Below are 23,604 nucleotides of genomic sequence, written 5' to 3' on the forward strand. Positions count from 1 at the left end.
TATTTTTTTTTTCTATCTTTTTACTTTTAATCTATTTGTAACTTTTCATCTAAAGTATGTGTTCTATAGACATACATACATGTCTTCATTTTTAAGATTTATTTATTTATTTGAGAGAGGGAGAGAGTGTGCACACAGTGGGGGAGGGGCCGAGAGGGAAAGAGAATCTCAGGCAGACTCCCTGCTAAGCACAGAGCTGGAACAAGGGCCTGCTCCCTCGACTCCAGGACCACCACTCAAGCTGAAACCAAGAGTCAGACACTCAATCATCTGAGCCGCCCAGGCACCCCCATAAATGTCTTTTAGATATAATTATCATAACTATTGCTATGACACTGTAAAATTTGTCCCTTTATATTACTTACATGAAGTCAGTTTGCTCTTCCATAAAACATCTTCTACTCTGTATATAAAGCACAGCTTGTTTTTTTACTAAGGCCTTTGAGAAAAACATTTGAGTATACTAGCTTAAGTTTCATTGCATTTGGGATGCTTGGGTGACTCAGTGGTTGAGCGTCTACCTTTGGCTCAGGGCGTGACCCCGGTGTCCTGGGATCGAGTCCCACATTGGGCTCCCTGCATGGAGCCTGCCTCTCCCTCTGCCTATCTCTCTGTGTCTTTCATGAATAAATAAATAAAATCTTTTAAAAAAATGTTTCATTGCATTTAAAAATTCCCGTTATCTAATATGTCAAAAGTTCATGTTTATTTCCCTTATTTTCATGACATGGGTCATATCACGAGAACAAATAAAAATAGTTATTTGTAGTTTGATGAATACTAGATTTTAATCTTATTATATAGTAGATATATTCTGTAATGGAGATATAAATATTAAATATAACATTTTAGTTAAATTTATGTACCACTAGATTTTTCTCTGAATATTAAATTTTTGTATTGGTAGTTTATTGCCATTTACAATTGTATGCTACTAATGATGTTGGTAAGTGCTTCACAGTTACAATAAACTGTAATTATAAAACATGGGTGGGCATATGATGTCCTTCGACAGATGAATGGATAAAGAAGATGTGGTGTATATACAGTAGAATATTACTCAGCCATCAGAAAGGACAAATACCCACCATTTGCTTCGACCTGGATAGAACTGAAGAGTATTATGCTGGGTGAAATAAGTCAGTCGGATGAGGGCAATCATCATATGGTTTCACACATACGTAGAATTTAAGAAATAGTGAAAGATTATAAAGGAAAGGATGGGAACTGAATGGGGAAAATTAGAGAGGAAGACAAACCATGAGAGACTCTTTTAACTCTGGGAAACAAACAAAGGGTTGCGGAAGGGGAGATGGGGTGGGGATTGGGTAACTGGGTGACAAATACTAAGGACACTTGATGGAATAAGCACTGAGTGTTATACTATATGTTGGCAAATTGAATTTAAATTCAAATTTGAAAAATTAAAAATAAAAGGTTCCATTAAACTTTAAAAAAAATATGGGTGGGCATCATCTATAATTGATTAATTAGCTTATAAATAATGCAAACTAATCTAAACTTCTGTTGATTTCCAGTTTCTAATCAATCTGACTTGAAGTATTATTTTTATGTATTTTTGCCTTAAAAATATCTTAAATGTGGAAAGAAAACACTAATATTTTATTTTTTAAAGATTTGCTTATTTATTTATTTATTTATTTATTTGTTTATTTATTTATGAGAGAGAGAGAGAGAGAGAGAGGGAGGCAGAGACACAGGCAGAGGGAGAAGCAGGCTCCATGCAGGGAGCCTGATGCAGGATTCGATCCCGGGACTCCAGGATCACCCCCTGGGCCAAAGGCAGGCACCAAACCAGTGAGCCACCCGGGGATCCCAGAAAACACTAATATTTAAATGCAAAGTTAAATTTAAAAAAAAATTTTTTTTAAATTTTTATTTATTTATGATAGTCACACACAGAGAGAGAGAGAGAGAGAGAGAGAGAGAGAGAGAGAGAGAGGCAGAGACATAGGCAGAGGGAGAAGCAGGCTCCATGCACCGGGAGCCCGACATGGGATTCGATCCCGGGTCTCCAGGATCGCGCCCTGGGTCAAAGGCAGGCGCCAAACTGCTGCGCCACCCAAGGATCCCTAAATGCAAAGTTAAAAGTATTCTATAATGTAAAAAAAAAAAAAAAGCAATCTTGTTTTTGAAATGTTCAGTTTATTTGATTTTGTGTGTATAAAAGTTCTTTAGGGATTTAAAAATGCTTTTCTAAATTAAAAAAAAGGCATAGAACAGAAATAAAGCTTTAAAAATGCTCTAAATCCTTATGCATTAAAAAGTTTTCACTTTTTTAAAAAAGCATCACTTTAACACTGCGTAAACTATGTATTCAACAAATTGGTATATGGATTATAATACAAGCACCTAAATCTCGGGCTTTACTTAGTCTCTCTACTGATTACTACTGTTGAGTATAAGTTTCATATGAGAATAGGAAAAAGGGAGCTCATCATTCCCCTGAGCATCTGGAATAAGTTCCTGCCAGAGGCAAGATAGTAATTTTTATCTTTTTGTCAGTATAGCAAACCTAGTATTGGCTGAAATGAATCACATGCACAGACTCAAATACTCTCACAGAAAGATTCCAGTGTTTGTGTGATTTCTTTTGCTGGAAAAATTGCATGTTTTTGACTCCTACATAATTCCTTTATCAATAGTAAAAATTTCCTCATGACATAGATCCTTCAATCTTTTTTTTTAATATTTTATTTATTTATTCATGAGAGACACACAGAGAGAGGCAGAGACACAGGCAGAGGGAGAAGCAGGCTCCATGAAGGGAGCCCGACATGGTACTCGATCCTGGGTCTCCAGGATCACGCCCTGGACTGAAGGTGGCGCTATACCGCTGAGCCATCAGGGTTGCCCCAGATTCTTCAATCTTAACATTTTTTGATAATTAATCATTAAGTCCCTGAATATTATATTATTATCATTATTATTAAAACACTTATTGTTTTGAATGAATATTACCTCTGAATACTGGTAATCTAAAAAACATGAAGTTTACTTCAACTCTTTTGTGGTTCTTTGGAGGAAGACATCTTTTTGTATAGTCTTAAGAAAATCTTTGTAAACCTCTTGGATGATAGAAGCACTCATAACAAGTGACAGTTACGGTGGGAGCTCACAAGATAGGTCTTCTCTGTGCTCTACCATCAAGTAGATAAGTGATCTTGGGGAAGTGCTTCAACTTCTTAATCTATTCACTGATTATTTTAATCTTGATTACTTAGGCTCATTATGGTTCCAAAATTTCGTGGCATCTTTGTATTTTTAATTATAGTTTTTAAAATCTAAGTAAAAAACCCATATCGGATTCAAAGGGAAAGTTCTATTAGCACTTAAATTAAATTTAAGTTGCTAGATATCTTACTGCTTCTCACTTTTCACTCACGGCTTCCACTGTGTGTGATTATGATTATTTAAGCCATATGCACTTAATGCATTAAGTCCAAGCAGAGGACTGTGGTAAATCAGTAAAACTTCATTCTGAGTATTTATTCATTCTGTGGATTTGGTTGTACTGTGGTCAATTTTTTTCTAATTTTATATGCATATCTTGGGAGTTATTTGGCCACGCTCACATGGCTTGATACACTGATAAGTAATGCTAAGTGTTCAAGCACAGCTTTCCAGACTAAGTTTATTTCTACAGGTTAAACCACCTAGTTGCTTTTTTATCATTTCACTTTTTAAAATTATTAACAAAGTATGTATAAGTCAGCTTTTTAAAAACTGCCACTTGAAGGATAATAAAATGACCCAGGGAAAGGAAGAAAAACATATTAGATGATATATAAAGTTTATACTTAGTCCTATGCAATCAACAGTTAATGATACAATGTTTGTAGGCTAGGCTTGCTTTTGTTTTATTATAAGCCCTTTTGATGTAGTGGTGTGGCTAGAAATGTAGAGTGTGGATCCAGATGAGTTGGGGAAATTTTACAGATAGAATTTTCAGAAGCTGAACAGAAAAGCATATTGTCCTTAGAAGGTTTTAAAAAAAATTATTCAGATTTTCCATTAAGCTTTTTAGATCTCTCAACCATCTATTTTTTTCTATTACAATTTTAGCCCGTTCCTTTTATATTGTCTTCAGTTCAAGTTGGACAGTTGATCCATATTCTTTCTAATTTTCATTATATTTAAAACTGAAGTTTTCTCAATTTTATTTTCTTAAGCAATTATTTGTTAGTGGACATTAGGTACTATTTATAAATTCCCAATTCTTGGTTATAGTGCTACTTATTTATCTTATCATATAACTAAATACATATGTTTGTCAATCCACAGTAAGAAATGCAGTTTACATCACTTCTAAAGATGCCTCTGTGTGTGTGTGTGTGTGTGTGTGTGTATAACTAAAATTTTTCATTAAATAATTTCTACCCTTAGTACCTTGCAGGGCACTTTGGTTTTTTTATTCTGTTAGATATAAAAGTGATGGCTGTGATCCATTATGATTATCATCATCCATTAGTGCATCACAGACTACTACTTGAAAATCACTGAAAGATGTTGATTAGTATAAATGGGGAATCTTCTCCATCTTGCTCACATAGTAGATATATTACTGGGTTATTTTATAAAATACTCATTTCATAGGATAGTTTGCATCTTGTTATATAAAGGTTTTTCCATTTTTTAATTTTGTATCAACTGAATCAAGAACTCTAATGTTCAGTACATCTTTAGCAAGCCTATTTCAAGTCTTTCTGTCTCAAATAATTACTCTATATGTTGGTCACTTCATTGGACACCTTACCTCTAAACCTTAAAATACTTCAATATAGCTTCATTTCATCTGTTATTACCCCCATTTCAAGATGGAAAACTGAGTGTTGGGAGACAGTTCATGCATTTTTCATATGCCTGCACAGTATAAGTCTTATAAGCAAAGGCATTTACATTGCGGGTGTTTTGTATAAGGAGAAATTCCTGGGTAGTGAAATGTGTCCATCCTTGGAGAAATCCCAAAATTAAAATTAAAAGACCTCACCTTCCCCTTCCTGTAGGAGATCTGCCTTTATACTAGAGTAATGCACTATCTTTCTTTTCTGGAGCAGAGCAGAAACCTTTAGAAGATCAGAGTTTCTTAGTTTTAGGATTACTCTCTGTGCTGCTCTCTGCTGCATGTACCAGTAATATCCAGCCTTCACTGCATTGCCCCATGAGGATTGGAACTCAGGGAAATAGAACTAAGTTATTGCTCTGGCTGCTGTTTTTGCCATGAGCAATAAATTTTCTTTGTCTCTGATCCAGAGGTCTCATGTCCTCATGTCACTGTGTGTGTGTGTGTGTGTGTGTGTGTGTGTGTGTGTGTCTGTGTGTAGAGAAAAAAGGGGAAAAGAGATAGGCAGACACTAATTTGTTAATGTATGTAAGACTATCAAATCCTTGATGGTTTCTGAATTAATACTTGTTTATAGGAAGTGCAGGGCTGTGCTTTTAGTAAATTCAAAACTGCAATTTGGCCTTAAGCCTTATATAGGTGGCTAACAAAACTAGACAATACAGTGCCAATGACTAGAATTTAGCATAAACAGATAATACAAATATTTTCTGTCACATTTCTGTGTTTATGGTCTATGACTCTGAATATTTTTCTCCCCACCCTTATATGTTAAACTAAAAAAAAGTGGTAGGCTGGGATTGGAGTATCTAGGATGAAATTCTATTTATATGGATAAAATTTTGTAGCCATATGTATATATTTCATAATACGTTGAAAAATAAAAGTGTAATCACCTTTAATAATAAAATAAATTACTTATTAAAAAATCTAATTAATGCACAGAATAAAAATAATTCTAGAATTTTTGAAGTTAACGTATTTCTCAGTAACTAGAATTATTATGTAAACTATAAAACTGGACTTAATTTGCCATTTATTTATAATAGTTTAAAAACAGAATCTATCTCATAATTGTGACAGATGCAAAATTGGAGTATACATCTATATTACCTGTTATGGAATTGACTCATATCCATAAATGCTGATTTCAAATGACAGGGTTTATGTAATACTTTGGGTATTATTAATCCTATGTTTTAAGGCATAACTCATAATGCAAGTTGACCTTATGGAACATTTAAGGGAAATTCCTTCATTTAGCATTATATAGGTTCTATGTGATATATAGGACAATTGATTTAATATTAACATCTGTGTCTATTTCAAGCCTATTGTCCACTTGAAATTTTTATATATATAGAATATAAAATAGTTTGCGCAAACGCATATGGATTAGTTTATTAATATAATTTTATATTAAAAACCCTTTATACCCACTTAAATGTATATATAATTTGCATTACATGTATTTCATAGTAGGAGATAAGAAATAGACTAAACCTTCCATTCTCGGAGGTAAAAATTCTTTATCCTGTGTTTGGCTACATGAGGAAGATGAAGGTATTTTTGTTTTCCATAAGTTATCAACAAACACTTATTATAGATACATCAGCAGATACTTACTACATCTCTACAGATCCATTCATAAATATAACCACATTTCCTAAAGTATAGTTAGAACTGTCTGACATGGATAATTATGAGAAAATAATTAGCAACATACATAATTTGTAAATATTAACTAGTTAGGATATTCTGAATCGTAGTTATTCCAAATTGCATATCATGCCAGAAGAAATCAAGATGATAACAGAATAAGCGATGGGTAGAAACTTGCATAAAATCATATTGTTTGTACAGAGGCAGAATGACCCAGTTTGTTTCCTTTATTCACTTTTCTTATTTTCTTCAGAATTTATTTAAATAATTTATTCCGATCTTCAAATTCCTGCCCAGTCTCCTGTCCCTTTTATCAGAAGACAGTTTCTCAACGTTTCCTACTAAGCAATCATTTTAGCCATTAAGAAGTATTCTCAATGTCTGAACTCTCTGTATTTAAATGTAATAAGTTATTTTTTAGTCTTCATACTAAATATCCAGTACCTTTTGAAATTTTTAATATAGAACATTTCCACTTAGCAATTCTTCATATGATAATATATAATTATAGAAAGTATAATTTCCTTTGTTGATTAACTGTTACTGGTTAATGCTGAAGTAATTGCTGATATTTGTTTTCTCTGTTCTCTTTTTTAAAAAATTACCACTTGCTTTCTTGTTAGTACTTTACAAACATTTACCAAGTTAATGTGTCAGTTGTAAAACAGATATAAAATTGTTTTTGGAAAAAAAATTTTAAATGGAAGTGTTTTTGGCAGTAAAACTTTTTCTTTGAGAGTGAAGGGATACTGGATTACAATCAACATTTTTAGATATTTCATATGTAGAGAACCAAATAAAATTATAAAGTTGATATAAATATCAATGTGCTATGCAACTTCACACTTTATATGTTCATGTCCCCAAATTGGAGTGTTTTAAGAAGCATGAAGAGTTCTCCAAATTAGTTTATGTATTGCTTGTCTCGTTATGTTCTGTAGATTTTTTAAAATAGTAATTCTGCAAGAAAGGCAAGGAAAATTTGCTTTGGAAAGAGTGAAAACTGCAAATGCATTTTATGTTCTATGACAATGTATATTGTATCTAGCTGGTAAACTATAATCATTGTTGTACTCTGCATTCAGAAAATGTAAGCTGATAGGCATAATGATAGCTATTTTGTAAATATGAATCTTTAAGCATTAGTTGAAATCTAAAATAGTTACCAATGGATGTTTTAAAAATTTGCCTATAATCTTTAAAACTGGCATTTTTAAACTGTGGTTCATGGATTATCAGTTGGAATGGAAGTCTGTTTATGGACCTATAGGAGGCCCATAAATCCATTGAAGGATTACATTTAAACATGTGGGGTTTTTTGGAGAATACTTAACTTTTATCATAGTCTAAAAAACAAAAAAACAACAAAAAAAAACAACCAAGACCCACTGATTTAAAAATCACCGATGAAGGCCATAGGGGATCCCACTGTATATACAGTTGATCCTCATTATTTGTAGATACTATGTTTGCAAGTTTACCTACGCAGTAAAAATTTACTTGCAAATACCAAATCCGTACTCAGGGCACCTTTGCAGTCATTCACAGTTATAAACAGAACAGGAAAAAAAAAAAGATGATGTGCACATTACCATCTGAAGTAACACTTTACCTTCTTGTTTCATGATACTCATAAACAAGTATCCTTTGCATGGTATATTTAGTGCCATTTTCCCATTTTTGTGCTTTGTGATTTTGTTGTTTAAAAAGGCCATCAAGCATAGTACTAAAACGAAGTCTAGTGTTCGTAGCTGCCAGAAGGCTGTAATGTGCTCTAGAGAAAATTTTGTTAGATGTGCTTTGTTCTGGCATAAGTTATAGTGCTTTTGATTGTGAATTCAGTGTTAACAAATCAAATATTATGATGTGTGTATATATGTATGTATGCTTATATATAGCTATATATACAGCTTTTTATATCTGTATATATAAATAAAATAATGTCTCTCTAAACAAAACACAAAAAACAAAATTATGTAGTGATATTAATTGGTTGAAAAATAATGTAACCAAGGCATTGCAGGAACCTAACCCTGTAGTTCCCATAGGTACAATGTTTCCATATTCATAAATTAGAGCTAAGGAAGCTAATCTCATTGATCTTTTGAAGTCTTTTACTCCCCCACCCCCCCTAGATTTGCCAATTCCACATCAAACCACAATTTCTTTTTCACACCATGTATTCCATTTGGAACATTAATTATGTCTAAATAATTAAGTGTTCAGCAATGAATATTCTTTTATCAGGTCATTTCTGAAAGATGATTGCTATCATTTCACTGAAGTGTTTCTTTTTAAACTTAATATTTCATAATGTACTTTTTTATGAACATTTACTGATGTTAGATCAGGCTGTGTATGCATCATTCATCTCTTAATATCTTACATCACATGCTTTTAACATAACCATGATAACTGCTGTTGATTTAAGTGGACTTCATGTTTATACTTTGTAGCTCTGCTAGAATTCATTGATCTGCTTCAGATTTCTGCCTGAAATGTTTTTACTGCTCATTATACCATATATTGGAATATAATACCATATATTGCTCTAGGATATTTGTAACCATTTACACTGAGTTTAGTCATTTTATCTGAGGGCTTGCTAATTTGTTAATAGATGAAGAGTTAGAAACATCCTTATCTAACAGTTATGAGCTATATATTTACATACTTGACCATATTCAGTGAATCAAAATGTATTTTTCATTTTTCAAAACTAAAGGAATTTGAGGCTCCCTCTTTCTGACAAATGGAGTAACAAATAGTAGATTGTCTCACCTGAAATAATAAGACAAGTTCTATGGTCATGTCTATAGATGCATAAAAAGCATTTGACAAAATCTAACATTGATTCCTTATAAAAATCACTTTACAGAGTGGGAATATTGGGGAGACCTCAGCCTGGCAGATGGCATTATTAAGAACCAATGGTAACATTGTATTTGTTGCTGAAAGGCTAAATGCTTTCCCACTAAGATTAGGAACAAGACCAGAATGTCTGCTTTCACCACTATTTAACATTGTAGTGGAGGCTCTAGCCAGAGTCGTTAGACAATAAAAAGGAAAACATCTAGATTAGAAAAGCAGAAGTAAATCTGCCATTATTCACCAGTGATATAATCTTCTATGTATATTATCCTATGGAATCTACAAAAAAAAACTAGAGCTAATAATTGAGTTTAGCACATTAATAGAATTCAAGATCAGTATTTTCAATCGAGTGTTTTTTCTTTAGCAATAAAAAATTTGAAATTTAACAAAAAGCAGTGTTTACCATAACATCAGTAATATAGGGGACAAATCTGACAAAAATATGAAACTTGTTTACTTAAAACTATAAAACGTCACTGAAGAAAATTAAGTGGACAGATTGCTGAGATAAGTCACCAGTAGAATGATCCATAAAAGAAAAAAAACTAATTGTATTTTGGGTATATACGTAGGTCAAAATTTACATAATTTTATATATTTTTTAAATTTTTTTTAAAATTTTTATTTATTTATGATAGTCACACAGAGAGAGAGGCAGAGACATAGGCAGAGGGAGAAGCAGGCTCCATGCACCGGGAGCCTGACGTGGGATTCAATCCCGGGTCTCCAGGATCGCGCCCAAAGGCAGGCGCTAAACCGCTGCGCCACCCAGGGTTCCCCATAATTTTATATCTTAAATTTGTGCAAATAATTTGGCATTATTTAAACCTCTATAAAGCTATTAAAACATATCAACAAACAGAAAAACTAAGGAAATTTGTGACCACGTAACACAAAATGATTTGTCTAAAATCAACTCAATTTTTAATCACAAGATAACCTCTAAAAATGACAACATCACTGAACAAAAGTTAATGAGTGTGGTATCTAGATTGTTAGATGCAAGTTAGCATTATTTCTTTGAAAACCAGATCTAGCTTAAGGATTCATAAGCTTGACCAACTTTTTTACTTGTTAAAATACATTTGCCTACAATGTCTGGAATAGCATTCGAAAATCTGGGCAACATCATTTGAACCTTTTTTCTACAATTGCTCCAATAGATTATGATTAGAAATGAGTTTCCGTGTTTAGGGTAGAAAATATTTAAGAATTATTTATTATAAGAATTTTTGGGAACCCTGAGTGGCGCAGCGGTTTGGCGCCTGCCTTTGGCCCAGGGCGCGATCCTGGAGACCCAGGATCGAATCCCACATCGGGCTTCCGGTGCATGGAGCCTGCTTCTCCCTCTGCCTGTGTCTCTGCCTCTCTCTCTGTGACTATCATAAATAAATAAAAATTTAAAAAAAAATTTTTAAAAAAAGAATTTTTATTAATATTTTTAAAGATCATATGGAGTAATGTTAACATATTTTAAAATATTCTTGAAATTTTTATTGTGGAGATATGGTAAACTATTAGTTTCAGGGTAGCTTTTTAGTCATGTTTCCTTTTTAAGTACATTATTGTTTTTTTCAAACAATACATTATAATGAAAAATTCACAATGAAATGTGTGTAGAAGTTGCAAATTTGGGGTTTGGTAAAAATGTAAAATCAATCACATTTATATATTAGAAAAATCTTAAACTTTGCTGCCCCACTCATGCCAAAAGATAAAGTCAATTCCCCTCAACTTTCTGAACTGGTTTAGATTTCTAACATATGTAGTTTGAAAGGATATGTATTTGTTTGTACTTATATTCTGGAAAAACTGGGAGGTTTAGCCATAATGCTGACACATCAATGTATGAAATAATTGATAATCAATGTATGAAAGAGATTGTTTTTTGCAAGAGAGAATTCATACATTAAATTAATTACATTCTTTAATTATGTACATGTCTTGGCTAAGAAGGAATTTCCATTGTGTACCTATTTCTTAGAAATGAGTTATGAATTATCCTGTAATTGAAATATTCTATTTTTTGTGGACCTTACAAAATAATCGTTTTTATGAATAATGAACTTTTTTGTGTGTCTCTTAATAACTTGTAATTTTTAATACCAGTTGACTCCTTGGGGGCGAGGTCCACATAGTGTTACAGCTGTTAAAGTGAACTAAATGAAGACTTACAGTTCTTAAAGTAATAGTTGCATGTGTTTTTTACTATATATTTTGTTACTTAGTGCCTGTATGATCATTTGTTATTGTTATTTAAATCCCAACTCTGTCTAATAATTTATGATAATCATTTATGATAATCAGTACTTTTTATTTTAATAAAAATTCCATTCATATTTTCACATCAGTTATAGTCTCAGTTATTGTTTCTACTTGCTCTCCTCAGAACAATGACTTTATATTATATCTCAGCATGATTTTTACATGTACTTCAGATACTTCCATGCTGAGTTAGTAGGCATTTATTGAATGCTTAATATTTCTTTATAGCATTGATTTGGAATATGTTTCTTGAATTTTAAAATATTTCAAGTCACTTATCTTACTCTTTGAAAACATAAAACTTTTATGAGTAACTCATTTACGTTATTTCCATTTCAAGTTAATAATACTAGGCGTTATTTGGAAAACTAGGAAAAAATTATTGTGAAATGACAATTCTCCAATATTCTCAGGATAATTTAACATTTCTTCTTTACCACTCTTTTTTTGTATGTGTTATTTATTTGGGTCCAACAGAAGTTGGATAAAATGCCCTTTTTAATAACTTTTATATCTTAATAGTCTAAAGATGTTTAAGTGAATTGAATTGTGGCTTGTATAGGTATCTATTAAGGATTCCCAAATTGGAAGGTAAGGAATAATCTAACAGGTGGTGGCCTGACTTCATTGTTGTAATTTAGTAATCATCCTAATTTCAGAGTTTGTTGAATGTGATTCTTTTTTACCCCATGCTCTCATGTCTACATGCTCTACATTATCATCCCTTATGGTTCTGTGTATGAAATCTAAAGTTCTAGCATTCTGCTGTCTGGCTAAAGCTTCTCATCCTTTGTAATCTTTCCCTGACTTTTCTTGTATTATTTCAGTTCTTTGATTATATAGAATTCTCCTACCCCTTGTACCTCTTAAGTTTCAGCGCCTTCTAATCTGCCTTTCTACCGCACTTAGATAATGCATCTGACCTCAGTTAAATTTTTCCTCTCAATTTTTGTGTCCTATAATTTCACAGTGGCTGTCTACCAATTCTAATTCAGTCTAACTTTCTATCTACCACTTTTTTATACCTTAGGATATTAAGACTATTAGGTGAAAATCATAATAACATTATACAGGTGAGTCCTTTTCCAAATTCTTGGTTTTCAGACCCTCACTTTGCTCATCCTAAGTAACATTTTTGAAAATTGTAGATTTTATCTAGAAATTCTTTTGAAAATTAATGTCTTATATAATTTTAAATAAATACATTATTATTCATCCACTTGAAGGAGACTCATTTCCAAAATAGGAATGCATTCTAGAAAGTTGAGGAATATAATTGATAGGTGAAAACACTACTGTATGTTCTACTCTGCTTGCAAATAGAAATGTGGTTCTTTTATTTATCACCTGAAATAAGTAGAACAAATCTTGTCAAATTTTGCATTAAAAACACTGCTTTATAATTCAGATTTTTACAATGATATACAGGATAAGCACTTCAAAATATAAAAGCAGTTCCATGATTTTGATAATTATCATTGTATAACATGCTAATATTAGGGTAAACTGTGTAAAAGGTATGTGGAAATTCTCTTATTATTTCTGCAACTTTTCTCTAAGTATAAATATCACATCACAGTGTAGTTATATTACCATACTGGTTACATAAAATTTATGTATTAAAAACTGATATAAAAACTAAATTTCCGAGGCTAGGAATTTGGGTGGCTAGGTGGTTGAGTGTCTGCCTTTGGCTCAGATCATGATCCTGGGGTCCTGGGATCAAGTCCACATCCTGCAAGGAGCCTGCTTTTCCCTCTGCCTATGTCTCTGCCTCTCTCTGTGTCTCTCATGAATAAATAAATAAAATCTTTTTTTAAAAAAAACAACCTAAATTTCCTAAAGCATATATGTTTTTTAATTATCCAAAATTAAATTATAAACCTATTCAATGAGTCCATCTATATGCAAGACATTTTCTAGGCATTATAAAGGAATGACACATGTCTGCATCTGCAGTACTTTCTGTTTCTTACCCAATTGTCATTTTTCTTTGTATTTATTCAAATTTTTATTTCCTGCTTTATCTTCCCCTACCCTCACCAAGCAACTTCATATCCTACTCTGTAAATATAATAGAAATCACCAGGTTTCCACTTCATCTTCTCTTCAAATTTGTTTATATAATTTTATCTTTTTAACTCCATTATGCCATCTTTTTCATTCTCTAGAACCTCAAACTGTTATCCTTTTCCCCCTTTCCCTTATCTATGAGATGTATAGACGGAGTATTATAAAAAAATTTTTCAAGATTTATTTATTTATTTTAGAAAGGATGGATGAGGCAGAAGGATAGTGAGGGAATCCTAAGAAAACTCCCTGCTTATTAGAGAGCAGACACTGGACTCTATCTCGGGACCCTGAGATCATGACCTGAACAGAAATCAAGATTTGAACCCTTAACTGGCTACCCAGGCACCTCTGTACTTTAAATTTAGTACGAGGTTACCACTCATTGTTTATTCAATACCTGCAGTCTAGGATCTCAATTTTACCTCCCTTTGAAACATGGTATTTTTTTTTTTACAAAGGTCACGAAAAATATAGTTGTCAAATCCAATGACTGTTGAAAATCTGGATCGTAATTGACCCACTTGTTTAATTTGTTGATTACTCTCTCAATTTTGAAACTTATTTTTCTTTCTTCCATTATCTTTCAGGAAAAATGATACTCTTTGTTCTTTGCTTATTAATTCCTTGATGTCCTTTCTCTGTACCCTTTACTGACTTAACTTTTTCTGTCAATTTTTGTTTCTAATCTCATAAATTATAAAGATATAAAATAGATTAAAAGGCCAAAAGGATTGTAGGTGAAGGAAAATAAAGTGAAAACAAGGAAAATATTTGCAAGATGTATCAGAAAAAGAGGTAGTATGTCCCTTATATGAAAACAGATTCTCGGATTCTTTGCATTGGTTAAGAAGAAAAGAAAATCCCAACTGAAAAGTAAATAAAAAATATAATGAGTAATTCAGTTTACCTAAGAAATGAATTGTTTATAAGTAAATGAAAAGCTCCTCACTTTAATTAACAATAAAAAATACAAGTTAAAATAAAAGTTATATTTGTTGTCACGTTGTATTAAAAAAACTGATTAGAATTCAGTGTTAGGAAAGATAGAAAGCAAAGAACTCTTTTATACCCTTCTATACTATTTTGTATGGCTATGAAAACATACCATGATCTCATGGGTCATGGGGTGAGCCCTACTTCAAGCTCTGTGCTCAGTGGAGAGTCTGTTTGAAGAGTTTCTCTTTACCCTGCTCTCCACTTGTGCACGCCCTTTCTCTTTCTCTAAAATAAATAAATAAATCTTTAAAAAACAAAACAAGATAGTGCAGCTGCTTTGGGATATAGTCCGACAGGTCTTCAAAGGGGTAAAGATACAGTTACTATATGATCCAGCAAATCTGGTATATACCCAAGAGAAATGAAAACATGTATTCATAAAATCTTGCATACTAATGTTCATATGTTTGTCATAATAGCAAAAACACGTAAACAACCCATGCTCATCAACTGATTGAATGGAAAAGTAGATGTAGAGTATCCATCTGATAGAATATTGGCTGTAAAAAAAAATGAAGCACTGATTCATACCACAATGTGGAAGAACCCTGAAAACATTATGTTAAATGGAAGAAGCTATATACAAAAGCCCATATATTTTATGAATCCATCTCTGAGAAATGTCCTGAATATGCATATTTCTACTGACAGAAAATATATTAGTGGTTGCCCAAGGCTTCTGGGTATGAGATGTGGAGTGTGACGACTGTGTTAAGAGGTTCTTTGGTGGGGGGGTTGAGAATATTCTAAAATCAATGTAGTGATGCTTGAACAACTCTGAATATACTAAAAGCCATTGAAGTGTACACTTAATTTTTTAAAAAGATTTTATTTATTCATGAGAGACACAGAATGAGAGGCAGAGACATAGGCAGAGGGAGAGGCAGGCTCCCCACAGAGAGCCCCAATGTGGGACTTGATCCCACGACCCCTGAGCTGAAGGCAGATGCTCCACCACTGAGCCACCCAGGTGTCACTGAATTGTACACTTTAAATATTAATTGTACATGGACTATATCTCAACTAAGCTGTATGTTAAAAAAAATATTTTGATCTGTTTAACTCTTCTATCCATACATGACTTTTACTGTGATGCGTTGGTCATTTGCAGAGTTTTTATTACGCAGATCTTGCAAACGTTTGTATAAAGTCTCATTTTTCAATATCACTATGAATCGTAAGAAAATGGTCTTTTATGTATTGAGAATCTCCCTGTGGTGTATACAAGTTTTACACAATTATAATTTTCAGTTAAAAGCTCAAATTTTATTATTAGCAATATTCTTGACAGTTATTTTTTAAGTGACAGTCTTACTTTTTTTTCATTTTCAAGAAAATGTCTGCCAAATACCCAAGTCTGAATAACTATCATTTGTCTGTCAATCAGTTTTTTCAAATAAAAATTTGGTTTTTTTTTTTAAATAAAAAGAGCAGTTCATATAGAAACGCAACTGAACAAGTGCTTTTTCTCAGGAAACCATTGTAATCTATTCATACACAGAATTAAAAAGATGTATATTTAAGGGTCATTGTTTAATAAAAACCAATGATTTTTGCTACTTCCTTAAAAAATTCTTAAATTTATTTGGTATCTTTTTAATATGAGCACAGGGTTGTGATAAATCCAGTACAACTTGATTCCATTGCCCTTTTTTGTTCTTAGGTAAGAGCAGTCTCATAATGAATTTGCAGTATGAAAGCAAATGTCAACATAGTAAAAATGCAGATAACAAACATCTCAATATTGTGAAAATTAAAAATTAAAAAAGTTGACTTTGTGGATACCCTGACAAGTTCTCAGGGTCTTCCAGCAGTCTTCTGATCTTTTTTCAGTAGCTGATTCTCAGTAATTTTTCTTTATTCCTGACTTCTTTATGGAACTACAAACCTAATTTGCAATAATCCAGTAGGTATCCCTACATTAATATCTTTTTAGTTCTATATGTTCAAACTCTATTCACAACTCTCTGGCATTTTACATTGCACTTGCTCCTTTTGTTCTTATCTTTTCCTGTTAACGACATAACTGTCCATCATTCATCCAATGAGAGACATTATAGTCATACTCAACCTACATTCTCTCACACCTCTGACATTTAATCAGTCCCAAATCTTGTCCTTTTTGCCTCTAAAAAATGTTTCTTACGTCTGTTTCCTTTCCTGATAATACTTAATATTGAGATCTTTGTTTCTTAATACCGCATGGCTTAGTAATTGGTCTTCCTGTGACCTGCTCTGGTCTCCTCTTGTTTTTGTCAAAAACAGTGAAATGTCTTGGATTTTACCCTACTTGCAAGCTAACAAGTTAGTCTTCCACAGTTTCATAGATGTTGACAGAAGACAAGAGCCTACTGTGTCAGAGACAAATGAATTTTTCTCAAGGCACAGCAAGCAGCATGAGTTTCATATTCCCATTGGTTCTGCTTGTCCCCCCAGTGACCGAGGGGCAACGTGGAGATTGACCCAGGTGGAAGCTGTTTTCATAGTTTATATCACAATTGAGTAATCTTGAACTTGAGAAACCCTTACCTTTAAAGGTGCTTCTTGGAAATCTGCCCAACCTTTATCCTAAGATAAAGTCACTATCTTTATCTTTTAAGACTGTTCGCTATTTAAAAAATAAAAACTAAACTAAATTTGTTAAGACCTATAGAGACAGGATAGACCCATAGAAAATTTTCTCCCAGCATTTTTTGGTTAGTTTTCTGAACATCGTTGCCAAAATTATCTGCCTAAAATACATTTTTATCATGTAACTCTCATCCCAGCTTGCTTTTCAGTATTATGGATGATTAGTCCATCATAAAATATGCTGATATGGACTCTCTGCCTTACTAATTCCAAGTAACATAGTATCCCTCTGTGTTTTTATACATATTTTTCCCTGTTTGTAATTTACTTTTCTTTTACTTGTTCTCAGCCTGATCAAATCTTCAACCTTCAGCAACCAGCTTGTCATTTTCTCTTTGACGTTTTCATTACCCTCAAACTTCTTGGTGCTCTCAGAATATTTGCATGTCTCTCTTATAATGCTCATTATATTTTAGTAGTTTCCATGCTGTCTCTTCCAGTAGACGGTGAACTCTTTAAGGTCCTATTTGAGCTTGTATTCCCTCATAGAGTACCTTAGATATAATAAGAGCTTAATAGAAGTTTATTGGATTAACAGGTATATAATTACATGGTGTGTGCCCAGTAACATTTTTTATTCCGATGATGTTATAATTGAGCTACTGATAATATCCTCCTTGAATTCTTTGCATGTAAATCTTTTTCCTGAAAGAACTGTATACATTTTAATTGTCAGATGTTACTATGTAATTATCTGATATTACTTTGCAAAAAAATATACATGGTTATTTTCCATTGCTGTTTATATTGTTGTAAGAATAGATTCAGACAGGCTAAAGTGTGGGCCCACCAGAGATACAGATATGCCTGGGAAATTGTCCTGTGATTCACCTGGTCACAAATTAACACTTGCTACTATGATCATGTTATTACCACTTATTTACACTTGGTAGATTCGCAGGCTCAAAGCTAATGTCTTTTAGATTCAATCAGGAAAGACCAGAATAGCATAAGCACCTCAACAGTATGATGAGAATGGCAAAGAGAGTTTCTTGAAAGACATATGGCATCCTCACTCTGAATAGGAAATAGCATCAACACATCCTTAATACAGATATGAAAGCCAACGAAGATTGTTTCTGTATTTGCAAAGTGCCATAGTTTTTCTATGTATAGCTCTCTTGATATTTTAAAAGCTTATATTCTCTATCTAAATTAAAGGAGTATGTGTATTATTGCCTATATCTATGGTCATTATTCTCTCAAGCACTGCCATCCTTGTGACAAACTTTCGATCTTTTTCTTACTGATTTTTGAGAGTGCTTCATACATTAAGGATAATTCTTGTGCACCCTCTACTCTCTGCCACAAACACATACTTTTTCCTGGGTTGGTGATCTTAGGTTTATATCTGGTCACAACTAACAATATTTTCCTTTATACTATTTGGCATTCATTTAGGAAATATGTCCATGTTTTAAGGTTTTAAAATAAGTTGCTGAATTTTGTACATTCCTGGTTTTTTAATTTTTGGTTAAAGGGTGAGGGGGAAGAGTTTCCCCCCCCCAAAATGACTTATGTACTTATTCTAACTCAGTGTATTGAATAATTTGCTCTTTTACCATTTATATGAAATGTCATCTTTATCCTTTACTGCTATCGGTAATTACCACTGGATCTATGTTTGAATTCTGTCTTTTCCCATTGATTTCTTTCAGTGTCAGTACTAAATTGTTTTAATTGTGGTTGTCAAATAATACATTTTAATACCTGGTAGTAAATCCTTCCCTCCAGCCCTCCCCACAGTCGTTTTGTTAAGTAAACTCTATACCCAATGTGGGACTTGAACTCAGAACCCCAAGAACAAGAGTCCACTATCATTACTCACTTTTCATAATGTACATTCATATTATCCCTTCAGATGAATTTAAGGATCATACTGAGTTTTCAAACTATCACATGAGAATTTATAGGTTCACTGGAGAGAAAATAACATTTTTATAATAAACTTTTTAGAATAAATGTTTGTCTTCTTTTTTCCTACATCAAGATTTCATATTAATTTCCCACTTTATATGTGTGTATGTATTTTTATTCTAGAAAATTTCAGTCTTACACAGTAGAATGGTATAGGGGCATCTAGGTGGCTCAGTCTCTTAAGTGTCCAATTCTATTTCAGCTCAAGTCATCTTCTCAGGATCCTGAGATTGAGGCCCACATGGGGCTCTGCACTTAGCAGGGAGTCTGCTATAGATTCTCTCTCCCTTTGCCCCACCCCCTAAGTAAATAAATAAATCTTAAAGAAAAAAGTAGAATAGTGTAATGAACCCCATGAACCCATTATCTAGCTTCAATAAGAATCAACATTTGGCCCAACTATTTTTCTTTTTCTCATATGAGGCAAATCCCAGTTCTCTTGTCATTTTATCTTTAAATCCTCAGATTGCCTTTCCAAGAATGACACTTAAAAAGAAAACCATCCTGGGCAGCCCGGGTGCTCAGTGGTTTAGCACCACCTTCAGCCCAGGGCCTGATCCTGGAGACCTGGGATCAAGTTCCATGTCGGGCTCCCTGCGTGGAGCCTGCTTCTCCCTCTACCTGTGTCTCTGTCTCTCTCTCTCTCTGTGTCTCTCATGAATAAATAAATAAATAAAATCTTTTAAAAAACCGTCCTATTACCTTGAAATATTAATTTCTTAATGCTATTTAATATCCAATTCTGATTTAGATTTTCATAATTGTTTCAAAAATACACATTTGTGATAGGTTTATTTGAATTAGGATCTAAATAAGAATCAAACATTGCATTTATTCTTTGTATCAGTAATCCTTTATCCCCCCTTTTAAGGTTTTTTTTTTTTAAGAGAAATGGGGTTATTTGTAAAATATCTCACTCTGTATCTCATTAGTTGCTTCATATTTAGTATTTGCTTATAGTTAGAGCTAGATGTTTGTGGGTTGTTGTTTTTTTGTTTTTTGTTTTTTTTTAAGATTTTGTTTATTCATGAGAGAGAGAAAGGCAGAGACCCAGGCAGAGGGAGAAGCAGGCTCCATGCAGGGAGCCCGACGTGGGACTCAATCCCGGGTCTCCAGGATCATGCCCTGGGCTGAAGGCGGCACTAAACCGCTGAGCCACACAGGCTGCCCGAGAATGTTTTTAAATATATTTTTCAGTAACTGAACATCTTACCAAACTCTCTTTACTATTTCTAATAATTTTTTAATGGATCTTCTTCAGGGATCATTATAGAATAATGGTTTGAACTTGGGCTTTGTTTGTAAAATGTTTAGATTCAAGTCCTGGGTTATTTACACTTTCTGTGCCTCAGTTTTTTCATCTGTAAAAGGGAGATTATAAGTGTACTACCTCATATGGTTTATAATGAGTTATTTTCCATAATATGCAGAAATTAAGTATGTAAATTTTCCTTTTCTTCTGCAGATTGTGACATTATGCTTTTACCTTTTCAGTGTTTTTAGTGCTTTATTTAATTTTAGGATGTAATTATAGTGGTATAACACTTTAAATCATGGCAGTGGTAACATGCATCTTTCAATAATATTAATAAGTAATTTTGGGGAAGCATTATTTTATTCTTGTTTTAAAATAAATAATTGATAGCATAAAAATAAATGTTTGATATCTATTGATCTCTTGCTATCTCTTGATTTCTTATTAAGATAAAACTCATCAAATACTTATTGAGTATCTACTTATTTTGCAAGTGCTGGCATTGCTGAGCAAAACATAAAAATTCTTGCCTTTATGGAGTTCATACTTTAATAGAAACAAGAAATATAATGAATGTAATATATGAGGAAATTAGAAGGTGATAATGAATTGGAATAAAAAGTAGAATGTGGTATTGGGAATGTTGGAACAAAAGAAGCGTTTTACAGTATTAAATGGGGTGTGTGGGAACAGTTTCCTTGAAAAGATGAGATTTGAATACAGACTTTCTAGATGAGAGAAGAGCCATCTGGCTAGCTGGGGAAATCCAGTCTGGTAGAGATGTCAGCAGTTGCTAAGGGAGAGCATGTTTGGCATGTTTCAGAATCCTACAAGGAGTTGAGTTTGGTTGGAGCAGAATACGACAAGTGCAGGAGATGAGGTTAGAGACAGCAGGGGGTAAAGGAGATTGACTTGATCCTGTAGGGCCTCATAGACTAATGTAAGGATTTTTGCTTCTTAATCAGTGATATGGAGAGCATTATAGGATTTCAGCATGGCATTCACTGACTTAACATTTTAAAAGGAAAATGTCAAGGATGGAAGCAAGGAGATTAGGAAACCGTTACAACAATCCAGGCAAGAAGTTATCGTAACTTAGATGGTTGGTAGCAGTGGAATTAATGAAAAGTGGTTGAAGAAAAAGGGGTTAAAATCTGGAAATAATTTAAGAGTAGAACCAATAAGCTTTATCAAAGGACTGGGTAGGGATGTGAATAATGTCTAATTGATTTACTTCCTCTACTTTTATATACAGTAGCAAAAGTGATCCTTATTTAAATTTGATAATTTTGCTTTTTTTGTTAAAGGTCCTTCAGCGACATCCTATTGACCCTGAATAAGATTTATTCTCCTTCCCATCACCAACAAGGTGTACATGATCTGAAACTTGAATATTTTTCCTAATTTATATTAGCTACTCTCCATCCCTCAGAGTTTTAGCCACACTGCTTTTCAGTTGTTTGAATATGCCAACCTCTTTCTTGTCTCAGAAGATTTCCTTATTGATATTCCTTTGGTTATTGTCTATACAAATTCTTATATTTCAGAAAACTGTAGTTTTGCTATTTGTCAGGGATATGGGTCAAAGGAAATCTGAAAAAGTAGCTTCAAAGACATCCTCTACCCTTACCCTGTTTTTCCCTTATCCTAAAGTAAGAAAGGGTAAAAGAAATCTATGGTGTGAGTTCAGGTTTACTACCGTAAGTGTTTAAGAAAGGTCCCTGTTACCATGACAACAAATGCATGAATTTCAAGATGAAAATTTTCAGCATATGGTAGTGATAAAATTGTAGCATTCCTATTCTCTTAGTATAGAATTGCTCTTTGTCAAGTTAAAAAATATACTATGAAAATCCCTATTAAAATTAATTTTAAAATGTTTCTTTATTTTCCAATCATTTATTGTAATTTGAAATTATACCTAAAGAATATACTTTCATAATTCTGTCATGCAGAAAATTAAGCATTTGGTTTGACATTAAAATTTTTTTTCAGTCTGTATTAGATTTTGCTTAAAAAATTTTAAAAAATCTTTGCTTAAATGGTAAATAAAGTGGTAAACAGTTTAATGTATTGGGAGTTTTTGACAATGGAAAACGACTTGCCACTTTATAGATTCCTTTGCCTTAAATGCTTTCTAACTCCAGTGGAGGAAAGCTGTTAAGCTTTAAGTGCTCTGTCATATTTGCAGGCTTTTATAGTAGAAGAGAACAGCAGTGAGCAATGATGATGGAAAACGATGGCAGGTAGACTTAAAACACCATAAAGCACAGACTATTGTGTGTAATGCCTTGAATTGAATCCCTTTTGAATGAAATGATCAGCCATATGTGCCACCCTTATGGACCCTGTAAGAAGAGGAGAAGAAATGTGCCCTAATGCTAACTGTGCATGAAATTGCAGTGTTAGGAGATATTGACCAGATGTTTCAATCTCAACAAATAGCTTGTTATGTGACTGAGTGAAAATATCTTTGCTGCTTTGATCACATACACCTTGAAGGAAGGGGTAATTTAATAGAGGCTGTCATAGTTCATCATTGTCAATAAACTTTGACTTGACCTTTGCCTTATGTTTTTGATGTTGCTGCTGATAGGTGTTGATGGGCAGATGTTTACTGCCTTGAGGGATTTTGCTTTTTACAACATGTATGTTAGAAATAGTAAAAGAGAAGGATTTTTCTCAATCCTTTTCTCGCTCTTTGGTTGTTAGTTGGCATGTTTCTCTGTGGATTTTGTAAAATTTCTGGGCAAATGCACCTGAGTAACATTCTTACCTCTAAAAACCACTGTGTTTTCTATATAAAGGTTTCTTACCCTCCTTACCTCTTTGTCCCAGTTTTAATTTGCCATGATAAAATTCTATTTAGATTTTTTTCCTTGATGTATATACCATATATTCTTCAGTTCTTTTCATAGCTTGAAGTGATGGGTCTTTCAGAAAATCACTATAACTTTCTAACTTTTACAGTGAAGGACAGTGATAACCAGAGAAATTAAGTACTTCCACAAGGTTACACAGTTATTCTTTTTCAAGCCAGTTAGTTCCGACTGAGGTCTGATGATAA

General features: G+C 33.0%; 1 protein-coding gene and 1 non-coding gene across 10 annotated transcripts in view; one reads left to right on the forward strand and one right to left on the reverse strand.

The window, feature by feature from the left end:
* ADK (adenosine kinase) overlaps positions 1–23,604 on the forward strand; it is a 494,813-nt gene that overhangs the window by 194,793 nt on the left and 276,416 nt on the right. The window lies entirely within an intron of this gene.
* Positions 8,743–8,808, reverse strand: LOC112928863 (small nucleolar RNA SNORD2). Its single transcript, XR_003236808.1, has one exon. It is a non-coding gene; the product is annotated as a small nucleolar RNA SNORD2 (small nucleolar RNA).

The sequence above is a fragment of the Vulpes vulpes genome, chromosome 4, assembly GCF_048418805.1.
Source record: "Vulpes vulpes isolate BD-2025 chromosome 4, VulVul3, whole genome shotgun sequence".
Classification (NCBI taxonomy): domain Eukaryota; kingdom Metazoa; phylum Chordata; class Mammalia; order Carnivora; family Canidae; genus Vulpes; species Vulpes vulpes.